The sequence below is a fragment of the Myotis brandtii genome, unplaced genomic scaffold (genome assembly GCF_000412655.1).
Source record: "Myotis brandtii unplaced genomic scaffold, ASM41265v1 scaffold702, whole genome shotgun sequence".
NCBI classification, from domain to species: Eukaryota; Metazoa; Chordata; class Mammalia; order Chiroptera; family Vespertilionidae; genus Myotis; species Myotis brandtii.
The window spans coordinates 1,243,333-1,254,005 of record NW_005370755.1 but is presented as its reverse complement, the minus strand read 5'-3'; positions in this window follow the sequence as shown (position 1 = coordinate 1,254,005).

The window sequence follows — 10,673 nt, the reverse complement described above, 5'->3', positions numbered from 1 at the left end:
ATTTCCACCTCTCCTTCCAGGCTATTGCTGTTTCTTTTTAGTGAATGAGAGTCCTCCCCAGTTTTTAAGGTTCTGCTTAGAAGCAATCGATTTGCTTTGATCAAGTTATATCTCCACACACACTGCACTTCTCATCATGGCTTGCCCACTTGAAAAATGTATGTCATTAATCTTATAGATGACGTAGACAGTGAACAGTTCAGGGATAAGTATAATCAGAACTAGGGGAAAATTACAGAGCATTTCTTACTGTTGCTCTTAATTAACTTGTGTGTGTGTGTGTGTGTGTGTGTGTGTAAACAATGCAACTTTGAACAGGGAGTATTTATTGAATGTTTTCTATATGCCAGAAACTATTCTAAAAATTTGAATGGAATATTTCATTTAAATACGTTATAATCTTAGGAGGAAGGTACTAGTATTATCCCCTATTTTATATATTGGCAAGGAGTCCAGGTTGTGAAAATAGCTTACCTGGATCACACAGTTTGTAGGCTCCAGAGCCAGGATTCGAATGCAGAAAGCCTGGGTGCAGAATGTGTATTCCTTGCCTCTTCATTAGTGAGTACCTACTCTGGGTCAATGATTGTGCTGGAAGCATTTTATTTATCACATTTAAGCTTCAGAAACCCCTGGAGGTAGATATAATTGAGGTCAGAGGTTTATAGGACTTGCCAGTAGATAAAAGATCTGGGACCAATACCTTCGAGGTCCAGGACTCCTGATTATACCACTGCAATACTCACTTGAACCCAAATCTCACCCATGGATTGCATATAAATATTAGGGATCAGATTTAACACATCCGTACACCTTTGTACAAAATGAACACATTGAGGGCATGTTATCAGCTTTTACAGCCTTTGATTTTGTGGTATGTTTTTTATAGAATTAGTGTCTAGCTGATTGCAGGGAAATTTTCTAGTACAGCAAGGTTATAGTTAATGGAGTCAACATGAGCATACACAGTAGACAGTAACTAGGTGTCATAAATTGATGCTATTAAGGGGTGTTGGAGAGAGTGTCAGTATAGAGTAGTCACTAGAGCCTAATCTCATGACCTAGACTTGATCCAGGGTTGCTCTGGAAACAGAGGCATTGGATTTGCTTTCCTAGTAAATACCTTTGCTTAGGCTAAATACATCTGAAGCATTGAGTACCATTCACCTGGACTGTCCCGGAGACTTTAATGGTGGAAACAATTATCTGGCCACTGGATGCCACTGTTGCTCAACCAGAAGTCACAAAATGGGAATTCCTGTGGCAATATAATATTAGCCCGTTAAAGAGCATTATTGCAACTATTGACTGAGGCTTTATGCTTCCCAACTATTTTTCTTGATGAATTCAACCTCTATAGAAGTTGCATTGGCTGAGGGCAGGTGCATTTGAGAAATACATAAATAAATGGTTAGCCATGAACTTTTTGATATTTTTTACTTTTAACCACTTTGCTATAAAATGCTTTTTATATTCTGCTTAGTGTACTGTAGCTGACAGTATCCATTAGTTATCAGCTAATGTTGCAGAGTAAGGCCAAACAAGGTGTCAGGGCCTTAAGCTATTAGAAGGGCCTCTTTGTCCTAACAAAGACCCTGGGTGAAAATATTTTGCATGAACAGTCACTGGAATACTATGCAGACTCACTAAGCACTGCATTGCAGATGGAGGGATTTACACAGCTTCCCCATTTATATTAGGTGCAAATACAGTAAGACAACTCTATTGTGTACCCTTAAAAAGCAGCATTAAAATTTCGTGTGATGAGACAAGGTTTGGGACTAAAAAGCTGAAGTAATAAACATGAGGTCAGTTTAGGAATAACTATAATTGCTTTGCATGACAAGATTTGCATCAGCAAACACTTCTGATCAATGTACCCGGAAGGCCACGGGAGTGGGAACCAACCTCAGTATATTTTCAGGATCTCTGCCTTCTAATCCTTGAATGTGTATGTTTATTTTTTATTGATTTTCAGAGGGAGGGAGGGAAGAAAGGAGGGAAAGAAAGAGAGAGACAGAGAGAGAGAGATGTGAGAAAGAGACATCCAGCGGTTGCTTACCATAGGCACCCCTAAATGGACCGAACCTGAAACATGGGTATGTGCCCTGATTGGAATTGAACCTGCAACCTTCTGGTGCATGGAAATGGAACTACTCTCCAACCAACTAAGCCACACCAGCAAGGGATGAAATAATTATTTTTTATCTTGCCAGCTATGTTGATTTTATTTATGTGGTTAAAAAAATAAAAGTGCCAATTTTTCATTATTAATGAATTTTAACCCTTTTCAAGTAATAAGTTTGAATGTATAATCTCATTGCATGTATGCATAAAATATTCCAATCACCTAAATTATGCACCTTTTCCTTATTATTTTAAACGATGATACCTTATTGTCTGTCTTTTGATTGCCTTTGTAATTAACATTTTGCTGTCATTGATATTTGTTGGCCTCACAAATGGTATTGTATTGCAATGCTCAATGCATTTTTATTTTTTTCATTCCTCTTTTACAAGTAAAAGTATAATTATCTTCTTTAGAAAACAATTGCTCCATGGGGGAAAATGTGGGGAAAGGTAAAGGAAAGAGGTAGACCTCTGGAGATTTTACTTTGAAAAATTTTTTAAAGCTTATGAATTGTTTATTTCAGGTAGTAAAAGATAGTTGAAAGTAATGTTTTTCATTTTACATATAGCAAAAATGTGGGTGAAATTATCAATATATGCATATATATACATATGTATATAATTATATGTATTGTTTAACATATATTTATTTCACTTCAAATGCTGGAGAATAATATTATGCTGAAATGTAATCGTGTTAAGACAAAATGATAATTAGTTTTGAATTTAGTATAACTAATATCACTGATTGATGATCTTTAAGTAATATTCGCTGAGATTTATTATTCAAAGGACACAGTGACAGTATTCAGAATAGTATGTTGAAAAGAAATACTGGAGAGACAGAAAACATCTACAGTGATCATTAGATTTTCAGTATAATGCATTACATCTTCTCCAGTGTGTTGGGAAGTTCCTAAACGGAGTGATAAGTAGATGCAGTAAGGCAAGTAGTAATTCCATTTGTCTAACAGTATTCATTTAACAAAGTCACATTCAGCTGTATGAAGCAGACGATTCCTATCCTTCACTCTATCTAATAGACAACAATATATTATCACAATTGTATACTTTCTTTCAGTATTTGATAGATTAGAACATTTTTCTTTGTCTTTCAATGTTTACCTAAAATGTCTACATAGAAAAAATGTGGAGTCAGTGTACATGTATTATTAGCTAAGATAAATATTAATAACTTATATCATAATAACTGTTAATATGTTTTTCTCGAAAATATACATAAAATACACAAATTTGTCAATAGCAATACTTTATGCAATTTAAGCAAATATTACAAAGAAGAATCTGGTTGGGTGTTTCTTTTTTTCTTTTTTAATATATATTTTTTTATTTCAGTGAGTAAGGGAGAGGGGAAGAGAGATAGAAACATCAGTGATGAGAGATAATCATAATATGCTGCCTCCTGCACGCCCCCTACTGGGGTGAAGCCCCCAACCAGGGAAGGTTTCCTGAATGGAAACCTTCAGTCTGCAGGCCAATGCTCTACCACTGAGCCAAACCAGCTAGGACTGGTGCAGTGTTTATTAATTCAATTTATATAGAATATCAGTTGCTTATGACTTAGTTTTATTTTAAAAGTAAGTTAGGCTCATGATAAAAAAATGGAAATGACAGTATACATTATGGCATTACATATTATTAATACAGTTATTTTCAATAGACTATATATTTGAAAAAACCTGTGTTGTTTACACATTTTTAAGAAAATGCTCCTAATTAGAGTTAGGTAAAAGTTTTGTTGAACAAAAAATATTTCTCTAACTTTATGTATCTTTAGATTTTTTTCCTTACTAAAATTATTTTTGTAAATGTGGATGTTCTAACCTCAAATTCAAAATATTGCCCAGACCAACCTTTTCCTATCTTAATAAAGTTGTATTGGATGCTGTTATTTTTGAGCTCAATATTATCAGCTCTTGGGATATTTGTATTTTTCTTAAGTCATATTGATTTGATATAATAGTACATTAGTAATATGTTTGTTATATCTGCAGTTTAAACATTCAAATCTGAATAAAAATATATTCATGTTTGGATTTCTTAAGTGGTAAACTAAAAGCTCAAAAGCAAAGATATACCAGCTAGTGTTTGTTTGTTTTGTAGAGCTTTAGTGACCTTTATGGCACATCAAAAGAGAAAACATTTATAGATCAATATAAATTAATAACCACCCTTCTCTAGAAAAGCCATAAATACCACCACACATTCTTTTATTAGTAATTGATCCCTTGTCATCAAACATGATGAAAAGTTTAACTTTTGCCATTTCTCTATTAAAACATTTTTGCTACTACTTTGTGAGATTAAAAAATTCCAATAGGTTATATGTTGGACCTTCTCTACTGATAAAATATAGTATTAAATATTTTGGAACATGGAATATTCTCTGACATGCATAACCTGGGAAAGTAGAAAACTGTGATTCATTTGGGCCCAGGACCAAGAGAACCCACTGGATGGCTTGGGCCTCACTCACAGATTTTTCAGAGGTGAGGAGAGGCTTAGTATGGGTGGGCACCAAGAGAATCCAAGAGAATTGGAGAATTGCAATAAAAGAAAAGGAACTAGATTAGATTGAGAAGTAATTGATCAGGCAAGGAGGTTCCAGGCTATGAAAGTGTTCAGAGAAGAAGACTCAAGAAGTTTAGGACCCATTCTGAACCATTGGAAGATGTTTGCTCAAGTGTGAAAGTCCCCCCATGCCCGTACAAACCTAAGAAGAAAAGACATGGTTTCTAAATGATTACTTTAGTTGACTACTTGTCAGGAGTTCAAGAAAAATTCTAAACTCTTTTGACCTTCGTCAGAATAGCATCCATTTTTCGTGTGCATTGCAAACGTAACTTCGGATTCTATTGACAAATCAATGTGTTAACCATAACACAGTCAAGCTCTTGGCTAAGTTAAGAATACAGAAGGGAGGAAGTGAAACATAAGAGGCTACCTGAAAAAGAAACTAACCAACTTTATTGTGGTTCTGATTTCAGGCCAGGTACAATCATAGCCTCAATAAGTAACCTCATTTGTTAACTTACCCATAAATACATAAACACCAAAAAGTAGAAATGTTTCTTTTCTTAGTTTTTAATTGACAACTGATACTGAAGATTTGCTTTATCTTAAAAATTACAAAGCAGTAGAAGAAACTGCTTTGTGGATATAAGAACTTAGGTTAAAAAAATATATGAAGCAGATACACAACAGGGAAAGGTTTTACTAGGAAAATTATTTTTGCATAGCTTTGGAAAAGAATACTCTGTCCATGGAGCTGAAGTTAGTTTGGAGTTTCAACCACAAACCAAACATGTCTGTAAAAACTTGGACAGACACTGAGGAATGGACATAAAAGTGACACAGATTTGATTTATTTATGTTCAATCACTCCTCCTTAGCACTTTAAAAATTAAAGCTTAACTATGCACATAGAAAGAAAACAACATTTATTAACCAAAATTGAAGTCTACCACTTTGGATATTAAATTAACTAAGATAACAAAAATATCTATTTAATTAATGTGTATTGATGCATTCTTAAAAATGCTTAAACTTTTAATTTTTTTATGTTTGAAACATAGAAGAGTACCAAAATATCAGAGAATGTCAGAACTCTGAGGGTTAAGAGCAAAAATGTTATTTCAAGTACCGGTTAATTAACAAAACCAACCAAACAAAAACCACCACATTTGAAAGATCATCATAATACTGAACCTGATTTGTATTTACCAAAATTTCTTCTTGGTTGATGGAATAGTGAAGATCCAAAGTCTTGACACCTTCACAGTATTATAGTAGTGAGCTTATTTTAACATTTCCTTAAGGCATTTTAAGATGTGGCTGTATTGGTGCCCCATAAGAAGAGCTGTATGTGGTCAAATGGGGGGAAAAAAAAGAGGAAAAAATATATAAGAAAACAACTGAAGTATGTGAAAATTATGACTTGCACTTGGTAGGTGATCAATAAATCATAGACTCATGAAATCTTAAATTTGGGACATAACAGCCTTTCCTTTCAAGATGAGGCAATGAACTCGTATATATGAAGTTGCTTGTGAACACAATATAACTTACTAGTAGATGATGTGGAAGATGATGATGGGAGGGGAATTAGAATCCTATATATTTAAATGTTCTGTAGAATATTATTGAATTATAGTATCTTGTTTTCTTTCTTAGTGATTTTTTTGTCTCAAATTTAAAGCAGCAAGCTCTAATCTTACCTTTAGGGGAGTTTTAGAAACTAGCTGAAGATTGGGGTGAACTATAAGACTGGGACAATATATCTAATGGAACATTGAACTCAGAGATTAATGTATTCTTTTCTTCCACCAGCAGCTTTGTCATTCATGAAGTCAAAACTCTCCTCAAGTTCTATTACTAATGGAAGAGATGAAGGTAAGAAGGGAATATTGGGAAGGGGCAAAGGCTAAAGGAATTTCTATGTTGGTGTCATGGCTTCAGCCGTGGGAAATCAAGAAAAACTCAGAAGGGAAACGAAAGAATATGGACATAAAAGTGACACAGATTTGATTACCAAGATATCTTCCACAAGGGGTGTTTTGGCCTTTATGATAGCACTCAAGTTGAAGAAGTTCTTTCATCATTTCATGCTATTTGGGGTTTAGGTAACAAAAACAAAAATTAAACTAGCATAAGGAAAAAGGGGATTTGAACAACTAAGCCAAAAGAGGATTTCGAGCATTCTCCAGACCTATCTGGACTTTTGCTCCTTTCAAATGGCAGCTTCATTCTTCATCATTGTAGCCTGATCATCTCTTCATAAAAGACCAGCAGTGGACATTTATAGCTCAAAAGCTACCAGTGAATGACTGAGTATTAATTCTTTTCTTCCCATGCACAAACTTCCCAAAAAAGAGACTCAGGGGGAGTGATCATCTCTCAACCAATCAACAGTGACCAAGAATTTTGATTGGTCCAACTCAGTATTTTGATTGGTTCAACTTAGAAAAGAAAGTGGGGGTTGTTTTACAATGGGGGCAGATCCAAATTAAAAATGTCAAACTGAGGGAAGGGTAGTTCCTAGAAAAGGGATATTGAACAGATAATTGTTGGTATTCACTTGTGGTTGTTTTTTCTTTTCAAGGTTATAAATAACAATATATTCTAGTTAATTCAACTGGTAAAGATGTATTATAAGGATGCATGGGAAAGTGAAGAGATTCATCTTAGAAATCCTCTAGCAATCCAGTTAGCATGTCATTTCCACATCACATAGCCAATGTCTCCTACTCTGATGTTCCTTCCTTAGGATGACTCAGCTTATATGGGAAGCCAGTGAGAGCAGACACATAAAGAATTAAATTTTGACTCTAGTTCATGGCTTCTGCTTTTCCACTCTTTTGGTTTGGTCACCCAGGGTAGCACCTTCTTATTTGGGCTAGACTCTGATTGGGTAGACCAGTCATCATAGAATGTAGGATATGCTGTTGGGTAGAGCTTCATGCCAATTTACTTTATAGGCTGCTGATCAGATACCCAATTTTGGCCAGGAATCAATTATTGTTTCAACAGCTAGAACCAGGAAAATTGTGTCAAGACAGAACAAATTAAGAATTATGGTTGTGTCAAGTAATTTGATTGGTGGATACCTATATGGGCTATGTAGCATCCCCCCAAAATAGACTATAACTTTTTTTTTAACCACTGAATATTGTTAAAATTCCTCTTTTGCCAATAATTATTTCATTTTTTAATATTTTTTAAAAATATATTTTTATTGATTTTAGAGAGGAAGGGAGAGGGAGATAGAGATAGGAACATCAATGGTGAGAGAGAATCATTGATTGGCTGCCTTCTGCTCTCTCCCTACTAGGGATCGAACCCACAAACTGAGCATGTGCCCTTAACTGGAATCGAACCTGGGACCCTCTAGTCTGCAGGCCAACAAATAACAGTTTTCCCAAAGCAAGAAGTTTTTGTTTTGTTTTAATCACTGAACCAAACCAGCTAGGGCACCAATAATTATTTTAGATATAAGAGTGAGACCAAGGTATATAGGAGAGTTCCTGCCACAGTAGAACTATAAAACTGATGAGGGAGTAAAAATTATCACAATGGACACAAGTAGAAAAAAAAATATTAAGCATTTTTCTTTTTTCCCTCATTGTAAGCTAAAATACACAATCTATTTTTTTTCACTCCTTACAATTATTATGGATAAGACTTAAAAAAACAACACATAGATATTTAAAATTTTCCCAAAGCCAGAAGTTTTTGTTTTGTTTTAATCACTTAAATTGTTTTTCTGGGGACAGAATGGAAATTTAAAAATAAGCAGCTTTCATGGAAAAGAGGTATCTGAGAGTCATCATAGGAAGCCCAAAGGGACTTAAGGAAAGGGGACTGAGGAGAGATTGAATGAAAGAAAACAAAGGGGGACGAGTGGATGGTGATAAAAATAGAAAACAAAGATAATCCCCAAGAGCAGTGTGCATAGTTCTGAAATCAGTACCATCATCACCTCACCGCTGTGGGCTCTAGGCTTCGTTTCTCCAGGCCCGAGGCTGCTTCTAGGTAAAAACAGTATGCTCAGCTTGTTTGGCCTCTTCTCTGTGCCTGTTACTTGATGTGGGCCTAAGAAAGGGAAGACTTCAGGCTTCTGGGTTGAATCTGCTGCTTCTCTCTGTTCTCAGCTCTATGGAAATTCTATGGGGACAAGGCTGTAGATAAAAGATGTGGGGGAGGAGTGGGAAGGTCTCAAATGTTGAGTGAGGAGGCCGGGTGGCTTGATTTTTAAGTTCTGATACTTTTAACTTATGCATTTGCTGCTCCTGAAGAAACTGAAAAAAGAAAACAATTCACAGTATGCCTGTGCAAATAGTAAACCAATAAAACTACCCGCATGAGATTCTGGCCCCTGCTCAGGGTACAATTTCTGAGCTGCAATAGGCAAGTGATATGTACTCTGATATGACCCAATGCCAGGATATTTTAGATTAAGAAAAGCCCAGACACTCCCATAGCTAGCAATGACCTGAGGATTGGGGTGGGTGAACTTGCAGAGCGAGAACATAGAGGAGTCTAAAGCTGGGTCCATTGTAGAATACAGGTAATCACTTGAGGTTGGTTCTATCCTGAGATGGTCATTTCAATTTCTTGCAGACTGAACAACTCAGACCTGGAACAATTTTTGGCCCTTTATAACCAAATTGGTAACTTTGGATTAGAATGAACCCCAAACCAAGTTGTCCAGGAGTCCAAGGGAAAAGTGAACAGACACGGAGACTTAAAAAGCCACGGATGTATGTAATTCTACTGTGGACTTGTCCTTTGACTCAGTGTCGGTCAGTTTGGGAGGGTGGGAACGGGAGTAGAGAGAAAAGGCAGGTGATCATAGCCTTTGGACTACCTCCACTGCAGAGGCTATCGGATTCACAGAACCAGTTTTTAAACTGATTTCTGAGTGTGAAGCATGATGGGGGACCAAAGTGTGGAGGCTTTATGCATGAAGCAACGTTTTATTTTCTCCTATTTCTAGGTATGGTCTTATTTCTAAGTATGGTCTTTAGATGAGCCCCGTGGGGCAATGGGGGGAAAGAGGTGAAAATCTATAATAATAAAAGCATAATATGCTAATTAGACCAGACGTCCTTCCTTCTGGAGAAAGCCAAGGCAAGTGGGGGCAGAGGCAGAGGTGGCCAGGGTGGCGGGGGCCAAGGCCCTTGCACGAATTTCATGCATCGGGCCTCTAGTTGTTACATAAAAATGCTAATATGTGTATGTACAACAGATTGAAGACTAATCCCTCCAGTGTCCTGGCACTCCGCGGCCCAGCTGTCCTGGGGCCTCTCTTGCATTCAGTCCCTGGCCTCTGGTGAGCCCTTTAAATCCAGGTTCCTCTACCCACCAGACCAAGCTCCTCCGCCCTGACAGGTGTTTTCCCAACTCCTAAGGCCCAGGATTTTTGGGGAGCGGCTGAGCCAATAAGATTTCCCTTTGGGGGAGAGGGCGGGAGGAAAGGCGTGGCTGCGGGGCAGAGCGGGGCGGGGCTAGCGCGGCTCGGGCCAGCCGGCTCCTGTGTGGAGGGTTGTTTTATCCGCCGCCCCCCTCCACCTTTTTTTTCCCCCCTCTCCGGGAGTCTTATTAATTTCTCCGCGGGGCTGCAGCTGGAGACGGCGAAGCGTTGGAAATTATGCTTGGAGCTTTCATTACCGCAGCCGCTGGACAAGAGTGAGGAACGCTGACAGGGTAAAGGACTGGATACGGGGAGAAGGAGCCAGAAGCTTCCCCCTCCCCACTTTCTTCCCAATTTGGACTGGAGGTGCTGGGAAACTAAAAGGAGAGCCGATCAAAGCCGGGCTGGGGCGAGAGGCCGGAAACCTACCGCCTCTTTGCAAGCAACTTTTTTTGGGGAAACCTTCCCCCCATCCGCCCCCCTTCCTTTTTATTGTCGCCCGACCTGAGAGAAAGTGAGGCGGGGAGGAGAGAGCGGGTGATCGCGCGGGGACATCGCTGCAGTCCGGCCAGGAGCTCCACGCTCACACGCGAGCGCCTCTCCCCCAGGC